Consider the following 18,327-nt stretch of genomic DNA (forward strand, 5'->3'; position numbering starts at 1 on the left):
TGACAGTGTAACTTGGACTGTTGGAGTAACTTGGACACCCATTGGAATGGAAAAACAAACTCGAGAAAAAAGTGTGTGTGTGTGTGTGTGTGTGTGTCACCTGCTGGTAGTGATGCATTTACATAACCTACAGACTATTTGGGCTGATTGTTCCTGGTGTATTAATGAAACTTTTCAAAGCGGTGGCTTACGTAGATGACATCACAGTCATTGTTAAGAATGGCAAGGATGTACCTTACCTTAAATGACTGTCAGAAATGAATTGAGTTTCTTCAGTGGTTAATGGCTTTTACTGGGGGAACTAGGTAGAAAGCAAGCCACTGTCTCTAGCCACATTTTGGACAAATGGACAAAACTAGATGGATTTAAAAATAGACGGATAGACAGTCGGATGGCGTCTGTCTACAATATTTTAAATGATAATAGTATATGTAGTATATGCATGTGTATTATAAACTAATCTTTACAGAAAAGGGGTAATACCATAATAAAATGCTGATGAGAGGAGAAGAGATCTTATTCACTGGCCAAATACATGATTTCGACAATTGTCGTACATCTTGACGGCACTTAGCTTTACTTTTCACAATGTATGACTGCACTTACTGTACTTAACTGTATACATTGGAAGTTGTAAAATGTATTATCTTGAATTGCTTTGTTTAATGTAAATTTGAATTTGTAATGTTTGATGCCTTGTACTTAACTGTATTCTTGCACTTATGTTGCAAGTCGCCCTGCATAAGGGCGTCTGCCAAGAAATAAAAATAATAATAATGTTTAATAATAGTATATGTAGTATATGCATGTGTATTATAAACTAATCTTTACAGAAAAGGGGTAATACCATAATAAAATGCTGATGAGAAATTAAGAAAACCGTAAAAGAAAGGCATTTTAAACCAGGACCTCTCGCACTCTAAGAGAGAATCATATCTCGAACAAACTTACATTAGTGACATCTTTACACTAGTGCCACGTAGAAAGCGGTGCGCTCCAACAGCCGGAAACTTTCTCAGTCTCAAGTTCAAGCACCTTGTGTGTGACTGCCATCTAATGTTGCTGACTAATAGCACTATTGGACTAGAGGAGCTGGGGCTGGCAGAAATTCAGCCAGGCTTTTCTACAGGCGCAAACTCAGCTGATGCTGTGTAGGCTACTCCGTGTACGTCAATGAAAGTCTAGTGACTTCAATATACACACCCCGATGCACCCAAAGAGTGATTGTCAAAGTATGAGTGACTCGCTCCACTAGCAGCACCGACCTGCATCTCTCTGTGACACCCGGCGCCTCCGTCTGGATAAGCTGCTGGTAATGCCGAGCACGGCAGCAGATCTTGTACAGTGGAACCCTAATAATATTCCTAATAATATGGCAACATCCTGGGGGGTCGGTGTGCCGCGCCACAGTGCAGCGACCTTAGCGCATCACTAAAAGGCACCTTAGCGAGGCCTCGGAATCGCTCAAACATGAACCGAGAAATGAACATTGAATCCCATCTACTATTATTACCTAGTAGTGTTGATGTTATCTAAAGTATTTCTATACGTTTTTATTAGTGTATGAATTGTGTCGACCAGGGATCAGAAAGTGAGACAGTATAGGGTAGGCGGTAATCGAAAGCACAAGAAATACATAAAAGGGAGCTATACAGCAGGTGAATAAAACACGGATTGTGACAGTCCACTGTTAATAGCCTATAACAAGGCAGATTAAAATATAACAAACGATACGGATTCTTAAAATCAAATATAATTTCAACGTGCAGGAGACCAGACTGACTTTTATGCATCCCATCGGGTGTAGATGCATGTTACTTAGACTAACAACGTTTGCATTCTAGGATATTAATAACACTCTCCAGAGCAGGAATTATTGAGTGATATTACAGGGAATGTTGAGTAAAAGACTGACCCCGACGTGATTTGAACACACAACCTTCTGATCTGGAGTCAGACGCGCTACCGTTGCGCCACGAGGTCCTTAAACTTCAGTTAACACAGGACGTCAAGGAAAAATATTGGGAACTATGGTGATGTTTTGCTAGTGACCATTAGGTTAATGAATGGGCAACTGAAGCATTGACGTGATGAAGAAGTTAAACAGAATGCTAAAGAGATAGTGACAGTGAGCATGACACAGAACACATGGCATGACGTGAATACCAAGTTAAACTTAAAGCAGAAATTACAGAAAGAAAGAAAAAAAAAACGGATACTGCACATGTGTTTGGTCTTTCCTATATCTTTAATATGATATCTCAGTAGTTTAAATTTGATACAGAAATTATTCTGGAATCCCATTAAATGGAAAATACAGTGAAAATAAAACTATATCTGTTATATTTATAACAAATATATTCCGCTTATACACTCACCTAAAGGATTATTAGGAACACCATACTAATACTGTGTTTTACCCCCTTTCGCCTTCAGAACTGCCTTAATTCTACGTGGCATTGATTCAACAAGGTGCTGAAAGCATTCTTTAGAAATGTTGGCCCATATTGATAGGATAGCATCTTGCAGTTGATCGAGATTTGTGGGATGCACATCCAGGGCACGAAGCTCCCGTTCCACCACATCCCAAAGATGCTCTATTGGGTTGAGATGTGGTGACTGTGGGGGCCAGTTTAGTACAGTGAACTCATTGTCATGTTCAAGAAACCAATTTGAAATGATTCGACCTTTGTGACATGGTGCATTATCCTGCTGGAAGTAGCCATCAGAGGATGGGTACATGGTGGTCATAAAGGGATGGACATGCTCAGAAACAATGCTCAGGTAGGCCGTGGCATTTAAACGATGCCCAATTGGCACTAAGGGGCCTAAAGTGTGCCAAGAAAACATCCCCCACACCATTACACCACCACCACCAGCCTGCACAGTGGTAACAAGGCATGATGGATCCATGTTCTCATTCTGTTTACGCCAAATTCTGACTCTACCATCTGAATGTCTCAACAGAAATCGAGACTCATCAGACCAGGCAACATTTTTCCAGTCTTCAACTGTCCAATTTTGGTGAGCTTGTGCAAATTGTAGCCTCTTTTCCCTATCTGTAGTGGAGATGAGTGGTACCCGGTGGGGTCTTCTGCTGTTGTAGCCCATCCGCCTCAAGGTTGTACGTGTTGTGGCTTCACAAATGCCTTGCTGCATACCTCGGTTGTAACGAGTGGTTATTTCAGTCAAAGTTGCTCTTCTATCAGCTTGAAACAGTCGGCCCATTCTCCTCTGACCTCTAGCATCAACAAGGCATTTTCGCCCACAGGACTGCCGCATACTGGATGTTTTTCCCTTTTCACACCATTTTTTGTAAACCCTAGAAATGGTTGTGCGTGAAAATCCCAGTAACTGAGCAGATTGTGAAATACTCAGACCGGCCCGTCTGGCACCAACAACCATGCCACCCTCAAAATTGCTTAAATCACCTTTCTTTCCCATTCAGACATCCAGTTTGGAGTTCAGGAGATTGTCTTGACCAGGACCACACCCCTAAATGCATTGAAGCAACTGCCATGTGATTGGTTGGTTAGATAATTGCATTAATGAGAAATTGAACAGGTGTATCTAATAATCCTTTAGGTGAGTGTATTTGCCTTTACTAATATTGTATTTTATTTTACAATAGGTTTAATATAATAAGGTCCAAATAATAAATGTACATATTTGCACATGCTTGCTTTTGGTGAACAGGTAGAATTGGCCATTATCTGAAAAAAACATGCACTCACCTAGTTATTCACAGTTTAAACAGCGCCAGTGAATATTGGGTTTTAATGTTACAGGAGTGACGATGAAGTTATTGCGTTTAGTTGCTTTAAATAACTACAGTGGTTTGTGGATAACAGGAATATGTGCACATACAGAAAAGTTAAAAGTAACGCTGGGTAAGTACATAATCAAATCAAGTTTCACGAAAGATGATATGCTTCAGATACAACTTAATAGTAAAAATGCATTATGGTAAAGAGTTAATAGCTTTGTTGATAACCTCAACGTATGCTAATCAGTCTCTGTTTCGTGTTTATTATCATAATAATTGTAATTATTATTAGTAGTAGTAGTATTCTACAATAAAACTTGCATAAGTTCGAATTGTGCCGATATGTTTTCTGCACAAGGAAAAGTATATATATTATTAAGTTACACAAGCATTGTAAAGAAACCAACAACATATAGGCACCTGGGTGTGTTCTTCCTACTTGGATAAGTAGGTTAGCCGGCTAAGTTTCAGGATAACTTGGCATTAACTCGGGATTTTCCATTCTCCGTAGCGAGTTTAAAGTTCAGCCAGCTATGTTTCCAGAGCAGCATGTCCAGCATCTCAAACCTGCTCCCTGTCAGGTTAACTTGAAGTTAGATGGCTAACAATCTCACTGTATTTCATCTGCCCAGTTAAATGACAGCTGACTGTGTCCCCCAACAATGACGGCGGCGTTCCTAACAGATCCAGTAGTGATCCAGACCCAGTAGCTTTTCTGCGAGGAATAATTCATAGAGATTATAGATTTAAATTATACAGATTAATTATTTGAGCGTTACAGGTTCGGTCGGAAAGGAATGATTTACGTAGCCGATTAATTAGGACCGCACATCAGTCATTCCGCCCTGGGCCGGCCCTGACCAATTTGATGCCCTAGGCAAGATTTTAGCTGGTGCCCCTGGCATCGCAGCCAATTCCACCACCGATCATTGTGTTCATACACTCACACAGAAACTGCATAGCTTCATGTCTTAGATTTTCTTTATTTTTGAAACAATAAAAAACCACACAAAATAAAAACAGTATGCAAGAAACAAGTGACAAAACGAATTATGAATACAATATAAATTAGTATTGCACGAAAAAACTATATTACCGACACCATAGTGCAAGATGCATAATGTAGCAGTGTTCTACAGCCTTACCGCCTTGCCTTTCTTGCAGCAAACAAGTGACATAAAACGAATTATAAATAAGTGGATGTTTCCTGCAGCACACTTGAAAGAAAAAGTACATTTCTCAAAATTATGTTATAGGTAATGGAGGTTGATGAAAGAGTTAAATAGCTGATCGATCAAAAGGTGTGATCGTTGTGGGGCATCGGTAAGAATGCACAATTCTCATTCATTCCAAACAGTGTCCCTTTATTGCATCACTAGCAATGGGCGTTAGCCTATTTTGGTATTTGTTTTGTGTGTTTTTTATTGCTTCTTGTTTTGTTTTATTTATTCACTTTCCACTGTCAGCTCTCTGCATTCCTTTCCCATCTCTCACTTCTTGATCCTCTGCAATCCGCCTTCCAAACACCGCTCACACCACTGAGACTGCTGTCCTGGCAGTCACTGACTCCCTCAACTGTGCTCGGGCAGCCTCCCTCTCCTCAATCCTCATCCTCCTTGGTCTCTCCGCAACATTTGACACCGTCGATCACTCCATCCTCCTCTCCTGCCTCGCTGACCTTGGAATCTCTGGGACTGCTCTCACTTGTTTCTCCTCCTACCTCAACGACCGGACCTATCAAGTGGCGAGGTTCCTCATCCACCCCTCAACCTCTCCTCACAGGCATAACCCCCGGGTTTAGCTATCCTCCCGATGGTTCACACTTCGGTAGCTACCTTTTTTACTTTCATGGGGCCCTGAAATCCTCGCTGCGCCCCTGGTCATGAAAGCTGTAATGTCTGGTATCAAAATACATTACTGGCTTTCGGCTTACACACGTCATTTCAACCCACTTGCTCAAGCAGACCGAGTAAACGTTTACTCGAGGTATACGGTCACACAGAAGGAGCATCCCAAGAACACCAGTAAATGGCGTTGAAATTTTGAAAACATGCACAATTTTCCACGATCTAAGCCCACAGTTTACGTGCAAAATCTAACGTCTGAGATGATGGTATCCATGTAACATTCCCGAAATGGACGCATTTTAAAAGTGCAAGGTAACGGTCTGGTCCATTTATTGTGGGTTTCAAGGTAAAGTACATTGCTGATGGACGTTTCATGGTTAATGCGGATCAGTGGTTTCCTTTATCATTATGCTCTCTAAATTGTTGTGGGTCTGTTGTACACTGTTCAGTACTGTACATCGTGTTTTAATCCTAACTTGATAAAACACTTCGATTCATGGCTTTGTAGCCCCACCAGTGACGTAAAAAACCACTCGGTAAGATCATTAAAACAAAGTATTAAACAAGGCGCAATGCACAAGACAGTCCTTTGCCCTGTGCAGTGCTGCGGGTAAACAACTCGTCTCTAGTGCAATAAACTAAGACCATGTAAACCCGAGAGGGAGAGGGGCATTTAATCTGTGACTCGAGCATATTGTCTCCAGTGAGGTCAATACACGCGTCAGGGATATGTATGCTAAATGTAATGTAAATATGATGGATATAATGTATATTGTGGTGGAGTTTATAAAGATAATGTCAGGGGAACTTTAGTGATGTTCTGTGTTTTCTAAATTCCAAGCAGTGGGACTTTAAGTCATAACTTTGTGAGGAATTTACATGTCTTTATAAATTATATATCATTATAAAGTAATAATCCAGCTCACTTTGCTAGCTAGCCTACTGCCAGTTGCCATCCAAATGATGATAATGATCAGCTAGTAGTTAAGTACTGCAGTAGTTTGCCAGTTGTCAGCTAATGATTTTTGATAGAATTGTATTATTTAAATTCAGTTTTTTGTGCACTATAGTATTTTCAGTATTGAGTATTTTTGGTGTGGATGTTATTTTACCTAAACAGTTTATTAGTTATTGCTCTGATTTCAATATGCATAGTGCACTATTTACATTTGTATTGATTATTACATCAATTTCTTCAACAAGTACAGTGTATGTTAAAGTGCAATACATGTTCTGTGATGTGCATTATTTAAATGTTTGTGTTTATTTTAGTTTTAACTAAACATTCTCTATACGCCATAAACATGGGCACCACTAAAATGTTTTTCATCGAGAGGGGGGATGGTTCTGGGGCTACTATCAAATCTCGCATATGGCCCCCAAATGGCTAGGGCCGGCTCTGGACATCACACATTACATAGGATGGGACTGACGTTGGATGCGACTTTTCGTGACTTAAATCAAGTAACAAGTTACTAGTACACACATAGCCTCTAAGTGTACTGAGTAATGATACTCTCTCTTTCGTTCATTCGTTCCTTAGTATAATTACCTTTAGTAGTAGTAGTACTGGCCACTACTCGGAAGGTAGCGATGCGCACCAATAGATCACGAAAGCTTTCTCATAGTTTTGTGTTTTAGATAATGGTTCAATACGGACTCAATCCCCTTTCATGGACATGGCAGGGAACTTGCAGTTAGAACTAAGGAGTCTAATAAGACTTGGTGGTACGCAGAACTGAAGTGCCAAGTGACAGGCTATCACTTTCATTGCACACCGCATTGTCTTCTCGCAGGGAGCGAATTGGGGAAATGTTGGATTTACGGCATCATGTAGAAAGACTGAATGGTTTAGTTACAGAAAAAGATAAAAAAAAGATAGTGACCTTTCTTACTAGCTGAACTAACCTGCATAAAATTAAGAAGATACAGACATTTTCATGCAATTATTTCAAGTTACAGTCTGCTGCTCAGACACAGTTTGGCGCACAGATGCAACTATCATCAACTCAATTATAAACATATATCTAGAGAGACAGAGAGACAGACATGGACTACATATCGTGCACATTGTATGAAATCATGCTGGTATATGTAGGCTTGTAGATGATTGTTAAGAGGCCTATTTGGAAACATACGAAATGAGATATTACCATAATGAAGTCATGATACATGAAGGAAATGTTTTTCATGTTGGCAAAAGTACCCTGTCAAAATGAAAATGAATGAGAGAAGACTAAAACAAAGGGCTCGTCCGGGATTTGAACCCTTTGAATCATACCCCTAGACCAACGAGCCACATAGCACAGGTTTCTGTGAAAACTAGTTAACATCGGTGCCACGTAGAGAGTTGTGCGCTCCTCTATTTGAACACTTTCTCCTTCAAACATTGCATGAGTGTCTGACTGCCGCCATCTAGCGGTGCTGACTGACCGATGGCTCGGGTATCTTGGATGTTGTTAAATGACATAACTGTCCGCCCAAGACACTGATGACCAAGGGTCATAGTTTTCCCTTGTAATAATAACAACAATAGTAATTGGAGTGAATGGAAGTGGCATTTCTATTTCTCCTTACTTTAGCCGTCATCGTCGCCAACATTGTTGTTGGTGAGCATGGAGAGGAGTGTATTAGCTTTTAAAGTATATTCAAGCAAAGAACACGTCAAATAAATGTAATACCGAATACTTTTGCACGCAAGTGCACATGTATGTTACAGCGCTACTGGGAGCACGGCCCACGTGAAGCAAGAGGGCGCAGTAAAGGTCTGCGAGTCAAGTGTGATGTGGGTATCCTGCAGCAGGGAGAGGAACCTTTGTTTTTCTACAGACGAAGCTGGTGCTGTGGGATACTAGTGTAAGGCCATTTATTCGTCATCTGTTCATGCGCAACGGTTCACCAGAAGTGTGTTAGTGAAAACAGCGGTAAGTGCAGGCTTAGTAGGGTCGCAATAGCTTGAATGGTGTCGAACTCCCCCGAAGCATCACAAGTGTGATGGCGGAAGCCTAGAAAGAAAACGTTGCGTTGGCCGGGAATCGAACCCGGGTCAACTGCTTGGAAGGCAGCTATGCTCACCACTATACCACCAACGCCCAGAAAGTCTCTAATTCCATGACTTTTGATGCATTTCAGATCATTCATCTGACTAGATACATGCGAATAATTACAGCCTACAGTGTAAAGCTTCTGATTACAGACAGGGCGTGTTGAGTGTGCTAAGTAACTTGCTAAATTCACTAACAAACAGTCGCTGCTCTTACTACAAAACAGGTGCAAGATATATCATTCTTAGCTAAACAAACCACGTAAACAATCAATGTAACTCTTAACTAAACTAGGAAACGCGAGAGAAAAAGGCGATACTTAGCTGCGGCGACTTGAGCGACTTCTCAGCTGGCTTGCCCGAGTGTCCAGATGCATATGTGGAAATACTTCTATACAATCCATGAACATAGATTCTCGATAGATGAATACTGTTTATTTAAAGGTCAGTTTTTATTTAGCGCATAGTTTATTGAATTTACCCACCAAGGTGGAACACGGACAATGATGTATTTGATTGACAGTGTAACTTGGACTGTTGGAGTAACTTGGACACCCATTGGAATGGAAAAACAAACTCGAGAGAAAAGTGTGTGTGTGTGTGTGTGTGTGTGTGTCACCTGCTGGTAGTGATGCATTTACATAACCTACAGACTATTTGGGCTGATTGTTCCTGGTGTATTAATGAAACTTTTCAAAGCGGTGGCTTACGTAGATGACATCACAGTCATTGTTAAGAATGGCAAGGATGTACCTTACCTTAAATGACTGTCAGAAATGAATTGAGTTTCTTCAGTGGTTAATGGCTTTTACTGGGGGAACTAGGTAGAAAGCAAGCCACTGTCTCTAGCCACATTTTGGACAAATGGACAAAACTAGATGGATTTAAAAATAGACGGATAGACAGTCGGATGGCGTCTGTCTACAATATTTTAAATGATAATAGTATATGTAGTATATGCATGTGCATTATAAACTAATCTTTACATAAAAGGGGTAATACCATAATAAAATGCTGATGAGAGGAGAAGAGATCTTATTCACTGGCCAAATACATGATTTCGACAATTGTCGTACATCTTGACGGCACTTAGCTTTACTTTTCACAATGTATGACTGCACTTACTGTACTTAACTGTATACATTGGAAGTTGTAAAATTTATTATCTTGAATTGCTTTGTTTAATGTAAATTTGAATTTGTAATGTTTGATGCCTTGTACTTAACTGTATTCTTGCACTTATGTTGCAAGTCGCCCTGCATAAGGGCGTCTGCCAAGAAATAAAAATAATAATAATGTGTTTTATACAATGAGAAATTAAGAAAACCGTAAAAGAAAGGCATTTTAAACCAGGACCTCTCGCACTCTAAGAGAGAATCATATCTCGAACAAACTTACATTAGTGACATCTTTACACTAGTGCCACGTAGAAAGCGGTGCGCTCCAACAGCTGGAAACTTTCTCAGTCTCAAGTTCAAGCACCTTGTGTGTGACTGCCATCTAATGTTGCTGACTAATAGCACTATTGGACTAGAGGAGCTGGGGCTGGCAGAAATTCAGCCAGGCTTTTCTACAGGCGCAAACTCAGCTGATGCTGTGTAGGCTACTCCGTGTACGTCAATGAAAGTCTAGTGACTTCAATATACACACCCCGATGCACCCAAAGAGTGATTGTCAAAGTATGAGTGACTCGCTCCACTAGCAGCACCGACCTGCATCTCTCTGTGACACCCGGCGCCTCCGTCTGGATAAGCTGCTGGTAATGCCGAGCACGGCAGCAGATCTTGTACAGTGGAACCCTAATAATATTCCTAATAATATGGCAACATCCTGGGGGGTCGGTGTGCCGCGCCACAGTGCAGCGACCTTAGCGCATCACTAAAAGGCACCTTAGCGAGGCCTCGGAATCGCTCAAACATGAACCGAGAAATGAACATTGAATCCCATCTACTATTATTACCTAGTAGTGTTGATGTTATCTAAAGTATTTCTATACGTTTTTATTAGTGTATGAATTGTGTCGACCAGGGATCAGAAAGTGAGACAGTATTGGGTAGGCGGTAATCGAAAGCACAAGAAATACATAAAAGGGAGCTATACAGCAGGTGAATAAAACACGGATTGTGACAGTCTACTGTTAATAGCCTATAACAAGGCAGATTAAAATATAACAAACGATACGGATTCTTAAAATCAAATATAATTTCAACGTGCAGGAGACCAGACTGACTTTTATGCATCCTCTCGGGTGTAGATGCATGTTACTTAGACTAACAACGTTTGCATTCTAGGATATTAATAACACTCTCCACAGCAGGAATTATTGAGTGATATTACAGGGAATGTAGAGTAAAAGACTGACCCCGACGTGATTTGAACACACAACCTTCTGATCTGGAGTCAGACGCGCTACCGTTGCGCCACGAGGTCCTTAAACTTCAGTTAACACAGGACGTCAAGGAAAAATATTGGGAACTATGGTGATGTTTTGCTAGTGACCATTTAGGTTAATGAATGGGCAACTGAAGCATTGACGTGATGAAGAAGTTAAACAGAATGCTAAAGAGATAGTGACAGTGAGCATGACACAGAACACATGGCATGACGTGAATACCAAGTTAAACTTAAAGCAGAAATTACAGAAAGAAAGAAAAAAAAACGGATACTGCACATGTGTTTGGTCTTTCCTATATCTTTAATATGATATCTCAGTAGTTTAAATTTGATACAGAAATTATTCTGGAATCCCATGAAATGGAAAATACAGTGAATATAAAACTATATTTGCTGTATTTATAACAAATATATTCCGCTTATACACTCACCTAAAGGATTATTAGGAACACCATACTAATACTGTGTTTTACCCCCTTTCGCCTTCAGAACTGCCTTAATTCTACGTGGCATTGATTCAACAAGGTGCTGAAAGCATTCTTTAGAAATGTTGGCCCATATTGATAGGATAGCATCTTGCAGTTGATCGAGATTTGTGGGATGCACATCCAGGGCACGAAGCTCCCGTTCCACCACATCCCAAAGATGCTCAATTGGGTCGAGATCTGGTGACTGTGGGGGCCAGTTTAGTACAGTGAACTCATTGTCATGTTCAAGAAACCAATTTGAAATGATTCGACCTTTGTGACATGGTGCATTATCCTGCTGGAAGTAGCCATCAGAGGATGGGTACATGGTGGTCATAAAGGGATGGACATGGTCAGAAACAATGCTCAGGTAGGCCGTGGCATTTAAACGATGCCCAATTGGCACTAAGGGGCCTAAAGTGTGCCAAGAAAACATCCCCCACACCATTACACCACCACCACCAGCCTGCACAGTGGTAACAAGGCATGATGGATCCATGTTCTCATTCTGTTTACGCCAAATTCTGACTCTACCATCTGAATGTCTCAACAGAAATCGAGACTCATCAGACCAGGCAACATTTTTCCAGTCTTCAACTGTCCAATTTTGGTGAGCTTGTGCAAATTGTAGCCTCTTTTTCCTATCTGTAGTGGAGATGAGTGGTACCCGGTGGGGTCTTCTGCTGTTGTAGCCCATCCGCCTCAAGGTTGTACGTGTTGTGGCTTCACAAATGCCTTGCTGCATACCTCGGTTGTAACGAGTGTTTATTTCAGTCAAAGTTGCTCTTCTATCAGCTTGAATCAGTCGGCCCATTCTCCTCTGACCTCTAGCATCAACAAGGCATTTTCGCCCACAGGACTGCTGCATACTGGATGTTTTTCCCTTTTCACACCATTTTTTGTAAACCCTAGAAATGGTTGTGCGTGAAAATCCCAGTAACTGAGCAGATTGTGAAATACTCAGACCGGCCCGTCTGGCACCAACAACCATGCCACGCTCAAAATTGCTTAAATCACCTTTCTTTCCCATTCAGACATCCAGTTTGGAGTTCAGGAGATTGTCTTGACCAGGACCACACCCCTACATGCATTGAAGCAACTGCCATGTGATTGGTTGGTTAGATAATTGCATTAATGAGAAATTGAACAGGTGTATCTAATAATCCTTTAGGTGAGTGTATTTGCCTTTACTAATATTGTATTTTATTTTACAATAGGTTTAATATAATAAGGTCCAAATAATAAATGTACATATTTGCACATGCTTGCTTTTGGTGAACAGGTAGAATTGGCCATTGTCTGAAAAAACATGCACTCACCTAGTTATTCACAGTTTAAACAGCGCCAGTGAATATTGGGTTTTAATGTTACAAGAGTGACGATGAAGTTATTGCGTTTAGTTGCTTTAAATAACTACAGTGGTTTGTGGATAACAGGAATATGTGCACATACAGAAAAGTTAAAAGTAACGCTGGGTAAGTACATAATCAAATCAAGTTTCACGAAAGATGATATGCTTCAGATACAACTTAATAGTAAAAATGCATTATGGTAAAGAGTTAATAGCTTTGTTGATAACCTCAACGTATGCTAATCAGTCTCTGTTTCGTGTTTATTATCATAATAATTGTAATTATTATTAGTAGTAGTAGTATTCTACAATAAAACTTGCATAAGTTCGAATTGTGCCGATATGTTTTCTGTACAAGGAAAAGTATATATATTATTAAGTTACACAAGCATTGTAAAGAAACCAACAACATATAGGCACCTGGGTGTGTTCTTCCTACTTGGATAAGTAGGTTAGCCGGCTAAGTTTCAGGATAACTTGGCATTAACTCGGGATTTTCCATTCTCCGTAGCGAGTTTAAAGTTCAGCCAGCTATGTTTCCAGAGCAGCATGTCCAGCATCTCAAACCTGCTCCCTGTCAGGTTAACTTGAAGTTAGATGGCTAACAATCTCACTGTATTTCATCTGCCCAGTTAAATGACAGCTGACTGTGTCCCCCAACAATGACGGCGCCGTTCCTAACAGATCCAGTAGTGATCCAGACCCAGTAGCTTTTCTGCGAGGAATAATTCATAGAGATTATAGATTTAAATTATACAGATTATTTATTTGAGCGTTACAGGTTCGGTCGGAAAGGAATGATTTACGTAGCCGATTAATTAGGACCGCACATCAGTCATTCCGCCCTGGGCCGGCCCTGACCAATTTGATGCCCTAGGCAAGATTTTAGCTGGTCCCCTTGCATCGCAGCCAATTCCACCACCGATCATTGTGTTCATACACTCACACAGAAACTGCATAGCTTCATGTCTTAGATTTTCTTTATTTTTGAAACAAGAAAAAAACACACAAAATAAAAACAGTATGCAAGAAACAAGTGACAAAACGAATTATGAATACAATATAAATAAGTATTGCACGAAAAAACTATATTACCGACACCATAGTGCAAGATGCATAATGTAGCAGTGTTCTACAGCCTTACCGCCTTGCCTTTCTTGCAGCAAACAAGTGACATAAAACGAATTATAAATAAGTGGATGTTTCCTGCAGCACACTTGAAAGAAAAGGTATATTTCTCAGAATTATGTTATAGGTAATGGAGGTTGATGAAAGAGTTAAATAGCTGATCGATCAAAAGGTGTGATCGTTGTGGGGCATCGGTAAGAATGCACAATTCTCATTCATTCCAAACAGTGTCCCTTTACTGCATCACTAGCAATGGGCGTTAGCCTATTTTGGTATTTGTTTTGTGTGTTTTTTATTGCTTTTTGTTTTGTTTTATTAATTCACTTTAAACCTCTTATATTATCACATTATTCCCATTAAAATCACGTTTGTTTACTTTGAATGTCCCGCCCCACTTCACGGAAATGCACGAGTTTTATTTACGATTGATTGATTTAAATATACACATGGCTAATCACGCATTCATGAGAGTACCCGCTTATTCGCCAGGTTCTACGAAATTCAATAATTGACCATGAGGAGCACCTGTTAGGCTGGAGATAAAATGCTCCCGGGGTGGAGCTGGGGGGGACGGGATTGCAGAGCAACGGGAACGAAACGTGGAGCCAAAGGCGAACGAAGGACTTGATGGACAAGTAACGGAAAGGGCTAAGAGACCCAGAGGAGAGCTGAGGCGACCTCTGCAACGCTAGCGAGAGTATCCAGAGAAGGGATAGCGTACAGGCTTTTTGAACTACAGTAGTGTTTCAAAGGATAAGAACGAACAACCTGTTTTTTTTTTTTTTCAACTCGGCCATTGTTTTCTTGGACTGTACATGGACATTGTAATTTCTTTGTATTGCCAAACCCGGACCAGAGCAGAAGCTGAATTTTTGTCGGAGCCCCTCATTACTTTTTACTAGGACACGTGGACTATTGCCTGCCCCATTCCAGCTCCTGGTGCTGCCGGAGGAGACCAACAGAACCCTCCACGAATGCATTTTTTAGTTTGAACTTTTTTGTCTTTTTAACATAAAGAGGAAGTCTGATGGATTTTATATTAGAGATTTGTAATCCAGTTAATTGTATACCTGTCTTGTGTGGTCTGTGGTGTGCTCCTGGCTTGAGATTCCCCAATTTAAATAACCTAAATCGAAGGGAGAATTGAGGTAGTAAATGCAAAATGGGCATATTTGGGCAATCGACAACCTCCCAATGGGTCCTAGCGGCTGTAGACAACCGCTAGGTGGTGTAGTCGTGCTTCCATAAGTTTTACCCCCCAGTGGTACTGTATAACTTCCACTCTGTGACACATCCTAGATTTTAATAGCGACAAGATGTGAAGTCATAGTGAAGAGCTTGGGAAGGTGCGGTCACGCCTGCTTCATCAATGACGGGAGCTTTGGGGAGACGGGAGGCAGTCACATTACCTTCCTGAGAGCAGTAACTGCCGAACCAACACACATTACTTGTGTGTGCCAAATACTTCTGTTTTATTAGTACCTAATTTTTCAGCACCAGTATTTAACTTTTCAGATTGTTGGAAAAAAACTGTACAGGTATTCCCTGCTAACACACAACATTGCCAATAACATTGTAGCAATATAATTTATATTGCTACAGCATTGAGGCAATGTGCTAGCAGGGTTGTTGTACTTTGGAATCGGTTCATGCTTCACGATTGGTTAATTGCCTATTTTTTTTTTTGCCTTCATAAACAATTCGTGTATCGACTTTGCTCCCTTTTTCTTGGGATTGTGCGTCTTGTAGGCAGTCCATAGGTTGTCCCTATATTAATTTATTCATGAAATTCCAACCGAAATAGCGACAGTTCTACAGCTATTTCAAACCAGAAGTTTGAATCGCTCCTGATTTCAGGAAAAGGTGTAAATAAAGAACTGTCTCGTTCTGTCCGTCCCTCCCCTCCTCAGCCTTGGATCTCTTCTGTTCTCTGCTCAACCAGTCTGCGCACCACTGAGCACAAGTGGAAGAGATCCAAACTCCCAGCTACCCTCGCACTCTACCACTCTCTACTGCCCACATTCCCCTCCTCGCTCACCTCAGTCTTACTTCCAGTCATTCTTTGAATCCACTGTCCACAACCCCCGCAAGCTTTACTCCACCTTCTCTCTCTTCTCCCCCCTCCTCCCTCATCTCATCTCACCTCATCATTTTGCCTCATTCTTCTACAAGATCACAGACATCCACAAGCTCTTCAACAGTCTCCTCTCCACTCCCACCCTGCCCAAGTCTCCCACCGATCAAGCTTCCATTTCTTCATTCTCTCCTCTCTCAGACTCTGAACTTTCCTCTCTCCTCCTAGGTCACAAACCCATAATATGTCCCCTGGACCCTCTCTCTACTCGCCTCCTGCAAGCGTCTGCTCCATTTCAACTCCCCTTCTTCTCCTCCCTCCTCAACTCCTCACTCCTCTCTGGCTGTTTCCCCTCTTGCATTTAAACAAGCTGCGGTCATCCCACTCCTCAAGAAACCTACCCTTGACCCCACCTCTCCTCAGAGGCACCTGTCTCTGCCCTGTCGCCCTACTCCCCTTCCTCTCAAAGACCCTCGAGCGTGCGGTCCACTGTCAGCTCTCTGCATTCCTTTCCCATCTCTCACTTCTTGATCCTCTGCAATCCGCCTTCCAAACACCGCTCACACCACTGAGACTGCTGTCCTGGCAGTCACTGACTCCCTCAACTGTGCTCGGGCAGCCTCCCTCTCCTCAATCCTCATCCTCCTTGGTCTCTCCGCAACATTTGACACCGTCGATCACTCCATCCTCCTCTCCTGCCTCGCTGACCTTGGAATCTCTGGGACTGCTCTCACTTGTTTCTCCTCCTACCTCAACGACCGGACCTATCAAGTGGCGAGCTTCCTCATCCACCCCTCAACCTCTCCTCACAGGCATAACCCCCGGGTTTAGCTATCCTCCCGATGGGTCACACTTCGGTAACTACCTTTTTTACTTTCATGGGGCCCTGAAATCCTCGCTGCGCCCCTGGTCATGAAAGCTGTAATGTCTGGTATCAAAATACATTACTGGCTTTCGGCTTACACACGTCATTTCAACCCACTTGCTCAAGCAGACCGAGTAAACGTTTACTCGAGGTATACGGTCACACAGAAGGAGCATCCCAAGAACACCAGTAAATGGCGTAGAAATTTTGAAAACACGCACAATTTTCCACGATCTAAGCCCACAGTTTACGTGCAAATTCTAATGTCTGAGATGATGGTATCCATGTAACATTCCGGAAATGGACGCATTTTAAAAGTGCAAGGTAACGGTCTGGTCCATTTATTGTGGGTTTCAAGGTAAAGTACATTGCTGATGGACGTTTCATGGTTAATGCAGATCAGTGGTTTCCTTTATCATTATGCTCTCTAAATTGTTGTGGGTCTGTTGTACACTGTTCAGTTTTGTACATCGTGTTTTAATCCTAACTTGATAAAACACTTCGATTCATGGCTTTGTAGCCCCACCAGTGACGTAAAAAACCACTCGGTAAGATCATTAAAACAAAGTATTAAACAAGGCGCAATGCACAAGACAGTCCTTTGCCCTGTGCAGGGCTGCGGGTAAACAACTCGTCTCTAGTGCAATAAACTAAGACCATGTAAACCCGAGAGGGAGAGGGGCATTTAATCTGTGACTCGAGCATATTGTCTCCAGTGAGGTCAATACACGCGTCAGGGATATGTATGCTAAATGTAATGTAAATATGATGGATATAATGTATATTGTGGTGGAGTTTATAAAGATAATGTCAGGGGAACTTTAGTGATGTTCTGTGTTTTCTAAATTCCAAGCAGTGGGACTTTAAGTCATAACTTTGTGAGGAATTTACATGTCTTTATAAATTATATATCATTATAAAGTAATAATCCAGCTCACTTTGCTAGCTAGCCTACTGCCAGTTGCCATCCAAATGATGATAATGATCAGCTAGTAGTTAAGTACTGCAGTAGTTTGCCAGTTGTCAGCTAATGATTTTTGATAGTATTGTATTATTTAAATTCAGTTTTTTGTGCACTACAGTATTTTCAATATTGAGTATTTTTGGTGTGGATGTTATTTTACCTAAACAGTTTATTAGTTATTGCTCTGATTTCAATATGCATAGTGCACTATTTACATTTGTATTGATTATTACATCAATTTCTTCAACAAGTACAGTGTATGTTAAAGTGCAATACATGTTCTGTGATGTGCATTATTTAAATGTTTGTGTTTATTTTAGTTTTAACTAAACATTCTCTATACGCCATAAACATGGGCACCACTAAAATGTTTTTCATCGAGAGGGGGGATGGTTCTGGGGCTACTATCAAATCTCGCATATGGCCCC

At 41.2% G+C, this 18,327-nt stretch overlaps 3 non-coding genes across 3 annotated transcripts; all 3 read right to left on the minus strand.

Moving 5' to 3' along the window:
- Nucleotides 1-1,911: 1,911 nt before the first annotated feature.
- trnaw-cca (transfer RNA tryptophan (anticodon CCA)) lies at nucleotides 1,912-1,983 on the minus strand. Its single transcript has one exon. It is a non-coding gene; the product is annotated as a tRNA-Trp (tRNA).
- A 6,650-nt stretch (nucleotides 1,984-8,633) lies between these two features.
- Nucleotides 8,634-8,705, minus strand: trnag-ucc (transfer RNA glycine (anticodon UCC)). Its single transcript has one exon. It is a non-coding gene; the product is annotated as a tRNA-Gly (tRNA).
- Nucleotides 8,706-11,014: 2,309 nt separating this feature from the next.
- trnaw-cca (transfer RNA tryptophan (anticodon CCA)) lies at nucleotides 11,015-11,086 on the minus strand. The gene has a single exon. It is a non-coding gene; the product is annotated as a tRNA-Trp (tRNA).
- Between the last annotated feature and the right edge of the window lie 7,241 nt (nucleotides 11,087-18,327).

The sequence above is a fragment of the Amia ocellicauda genome, chromosome 19 (assembly GCF_036373705.1).
Source record: "Amia ocellicauda isolate fAmiCal2 chromosome 19, fAmiCal2.hap1, whole genome shotgun sequence".
Lineage (NCBI taxonomy): Eukaryota > Metazoa > Chordata > Actinopteri > Amiiformes > Amiidae > Amia > Amia ocellicauda.